Genomic DNA, 4,799 nt, shown 5'->3' on the forward strand with positions numbered 1-4,799 from the left:
ACCTAAGGCTCTGCAAGGGTAAAGATTAAATTTTAAAAAATATTTGGAGCAAATTAATTACGGAGTTTATATCTTTTTTGAGGAACTTATGTAGTGCTCCAATTACATTGGATTTTACTTCACTTTCTTCTTAATAGGCTGCTGATGAAAGAACTTTAAGTTTAATGTTCACTCATTTGATCCTCAAAATATTTTATGACAATAATAATAGCTAACATTTGTATATCAATTTATATTTCATTTCCTCCTCACAACAACTCAGTAAGGAAGGAGTTAGTGTTATCTCCATTTTACAGATAAGAAAACTGAAGCAAACAAAGGTTAAGTTACTTGTCAAGCATCGCAGTTTATGTCTGTGATGGGATTTGAACTCAGATTTTACTGACTTTAAGGCCAATACTCTGTCCACTGCACCATTGATTTGCCTCCTAGATAGAAAAGAGAAGTATCATTATTCCCATGTTTACAGAAAAGAGTACTGAAGCACAATTTAATAGAAAGTACTGGACTGAGAGTTAGGGAAGATCCAGGTTTGAATCCTGCCTCTGACAATTTTTAGCTATGTAATTTAACTTTTATGAAGCTCTGTGACTGTTTGCATTCCAAAGTTCTACATAAATATCACAGAGAATATGCTGGGTCTGGAGTCAGGAGGATCTGAGTTCAAAACTGATCCTAGATGCTTACTAGCTGTGTGACTCCATGCCAGTCACTTAATCTCTACTTTTCTGTCCTTAACTTTAAGAGGAGAATATCAATAGCACCCACCTTCCCAGCATTATTGTGTGGATAAAATGAGATATTTGTAAAGCTATATAAATTCCAATATACATACATATATAAACATACAGAGAAAAAATTGGAGTCACAAGGAGTCAGACACGACTGAAACAACTGCACAACAATATACATGATACATGTGCATGTATAATATATATATATATATTTGAATATAGATGATAAATAAAAGATAAGAAATAACTTTTAAAAAAGGATGGCATTAGCATCTTCAGAGATCAAGAAAGGACTACTAGAAGAGTCATAAAAGAATTAGGGATTCTAAGAATCAGAGGTTTGGAGGGATAAAAATCCAGGTGTGAGAAACAGCCAGTGACAAGTCAGAAACAGAGATGAGTTTTAGTGTGTATGGAACAGAAAATAAAACAATATGACAGAATAGTAGAGTACATGGTGTGGGCAGGGGAAATAAAATTTATTAAGACTGGAGAAGTTAAGAAGGAGACAGATTGTGAAGAACATTAAACAAACAACTTTATATTTGATAATGGAGGTAATAAGGAGACAGGGCTTTTATGCTTCAGAAAAGGCACTCTGGAAGCTGAATAGAGGATGGATTAGAACAAGGAGAAACTTGAGGCAGGAAGACCAATTAGTAGATTATTGTAATAGTCCAGGTGAGAGATGGTAATGTTTTTGGCAATTATAGAGGAGTGAAGAAAGGGGGGGAATATTTGAGGCAAAGAGAATGAACTTTTTTATTTTATTTAAGAATGAAGATCAGGTAAAAGACATTGAAAAGGAAAGATAAGACAAATAGATGGAAAGCCAAGACAGTAAAGCCTTGAAAACTCAAAGAAGAGAAAGTATCCAGTAGGAAAATATGGTCTTGTCAAATACTGCCCAGAGGGCAAGAAGGAAGAACTCTGATCAAAGCACAGGCCAACCATGATTCCATAGGATTACTGATGAAGCATGCTACCAATCTCCCAAGAGAGAGGTAATGGATTCAAGATGCAGAATGAGACATATATTTTTGTACATGATCAATGCAGCTTTCCTCCCTCCCCCTTTACTATGCATATTTGTTAGTTGTTTTTTTTTTTCCAGTAGGGAAGAGGGAAAGAGAGAGACAAATGTTCTTTTAATTCTAATTAAAAATTTAAAACATAGAAGGCACTTAATAAAATAAAAAGAACAAAAATTGAGAGGAGTCTCAAATAAAATTTTTAAGAATTCTGTTATGGTTGAATGAGTCAGTGAAAACACCAGTTGCAAATAGCTTTTTCAAGTTAGTTGATAAAGGAAGTAGAAATATAAGATTATTGCTGGCAGGCCTAGTAATATCTGTTGAGAGCTTTTAAGACTAGATTGATGGGCATGAATTATTTTGTTGTTTGTCTGACATTTTCAAAGGGAATCAAAATTCATCATGGGGGTAATGTCTTTTCAAGGAATTGGATTTAAGTGAAGCAGAGTTCCCCAATTCTTCTGACTTCATCCATAGTCATCGAAGTCTAGTGACAAGAAAAAAGTCAAGATGACCTGGAACATAGTGGAGATCTTGGAGTCTTCAATGACTGACCAAGCTCAAAGAGCTCCTCAGTGCTTGCATCAGATGCCCTCAAGGCCATTGTGACAAACTGTTCCCATCAACTCATCCTGCTAGGAGCAGTCTCCACATGCTTGACATAAATATCTCCAATTCACCATTTGGTTTAATGACTATCAGTTACCCTCAAACTGAGATTAGTCCATCTGCCAAGAGTTTTTTCCAGTGGATTACTGAATACTTTTATTCTGCACATAGAAACCACTAAGGATCTGGGCTGGGGGCTGTATCACAAGTATATGGCTCCACACATCAATACTGGGGACGGGGTGAGAACAGATCATTTTAGTCCAGTCACAAGATGATAAGGTCTTCCAACAAAGGACCAAATGATCAGGTATGGTCTATGATAAGAACAACATAGAAAGGTGGTGTTAAGTAGCAGAGGCCCTCAACCCCCAAACAAAACTGTCTACTACTTGGTGTTGCCCATTCTTTGGACAAGGACTTCTGCAGAGGTGACTGTTACCTACTAGCTATGAGGCTTCATGGCCATGGAGTTAACTTGGCCTGAGGATTTCTGAAGTTCCTTCCAGCGAATTTAGCCTTGCTGCCCAGCTCTTCCTCAATTCTGAGAAGTTGGTTCTACATGGGTCAAACACTCAGATCAGCAAGGGACCCCAGTCTTGAACTGACTGCAGAGATCCACCACCAGGTCTGCAATGAAAGTATCTTCAGTCTTCCCAGAATGATGGGAAACCATTACTCCCCACCCATTGGACTGGGCCAGCTTGTATGCCTGGAGAGATTCAGTCACAGAGCTAATCTGGTTCACTTTGAGCAGGAGGCAGTTGCACACTTTCTCATCCACACCCTTTTCAATGCTCTTGGGATTGGTCACTGTGAAATCATCCACTACCACCTGGAGGCCTGCAGTTTCAGTAAAATTCTTCCAAGCTGCCCAATCATCCTGCTCAAAGGGAGCTTCAATAGATACCACTGGATAGTCCGTGATGAAGCTCTTAAAGAGGTCCCCAAGCTTGGCAGGTGACATGTATCTGTTGGGATCATCAGGAGACTTGAAGTCCAAGTCCTATTTCCTAGACCAGAAGAATTCAGAGGCAGCAACATCCATGCCAATTGCAACCTTGTCAGAATAGCCGGCCTTGCCAATAGCTTCCTTCAGCAGCTCCAGAGCTTCTTTATTCTCCAGGATGTTAGGAGCAAAGCCATCTTCATCATCGCCTACATTGGTGGAATCCTGTCCATATTTTTGCTTAATCACATTCTTCAGGTTGTGGTAGATCTCAGCTCCAATGTGCATGGCCTCCTTGGAGTTTGCTGCTCCAACAGAGAGGATCATGAACTCCTGCATGGGAGCCACCATTGATCACATTGAAGACTGGAAATGGCAGGATACTTCTTCATTGCCTGCAAGGTCAGCAATATGGCAGAAGAAGGAGACACCTTTCTCAGCAGCCCTAGCCAGAAACACTCCAAATATGGCATTTGCTTCAAATTTAGATTAATTCATCTCTATAATCAATTTGCCAATGTTCTCCTGTTCCACAATATTCAATTTCTTGCTAATCAGGGTCGGGGCAATACTTCTGTTGTACTCAACCACTTTCAGAGACATGGTTCCCCATATAGCAGGTCTTAACATTGTCTCAGAGCTCCAGGGCTTCATGGATGCCAGTAGAAACCCCACTGGGCACAGAAGCTCTCAAGAGACCTTTTGAAGTTCAGAGATCAACTTCAACAATGGGGTTTCCATGAGAGTCAAAGATCTCTCTTGCATGGAGTTTCAAAATCGACATGTTGAGTTTCTGGATGGGGTTTGCTCCACTGGGTTCAGAGAACAGAGGCAGAGGGCTGCCAAGCCTTTTTTTTTACTGCATTGTGGCTACTGTACATGAATGAGAGTTGGGTGAAGTTGGAAAATAGATGAGCAGTCCTGAAAAGGGCTTAGCAGGTTTTCACATCAGAGGTGGCAGTCCTCCCTGAATACCCCCAACTCCCCATGAGTCATTAAGAAATCAATAGAGAGTAAGAGATTTGAGGAGGGAGAGGGAGAGGGAGAGGGAGAGGGAGAGGGAGAGAGTAATGTAATTTGTTGAAGTAAAACAAGGTTGGAAAATGATGAAATTCTTGAAGAACAGCTTCAGTTTTTAAAAGTGAATTATGAGGTAAGGAATTTAGCAAAGATGGTGAAGGAATGACATAGTAGGTTTGAGAAGAAAATAAAATAATTGACAAGTCTTGGCAATTTGGGTGGTAAGGGAAAGGGAAACAGCACTGCCCCCAGGGTTTCAGGCCTGGATGATTGTGAGGAGGTGTCAATGGAAATCAAAAAAAGGTGGGAAGAAGGAAGGGGAGGGGAGATTTTGCAGGGAAGGAAAGTTTAATTTGGGGTATAATGAAGGGCAGTGACCATGTTTTTGTCTTTCTTTATATCCTCAGTACTAAGCACAATGTTTGCTGATTGGTTATGTAGTTTGAGTTGATG

General features: G+C 39.7%; 1 pseudogene; it reads right to left on the reverse strand.

Annotated features, from left to right (window-relative positions):
- Nucleotides 1–2,836: 2,836 nt before the first annotated feature.
- LOC141519129 (alpha-enolase pseudogene) lies at nt 2,837–4,110 on the reverse strand (annotated as a pseudogene).
- Nucleotides 4,111–4,799: the final 689 nt, after the last annotated feature.

This window comes from Macrotis lagotis, chromosome 1, assembly GCF_037893015.1.
Source record: "Macrotis lagotis isolate mMagLag1 chromosome 1, bilby.v1.9.chrom.fasta, whole genome shotgun sequence".
Lineage (NCBI taxonomy): Eukaryota > Metazoa > Chordata > Mammalia > Peramelemorphia > Peramelidae > Macrotis > Macrotis lagotis.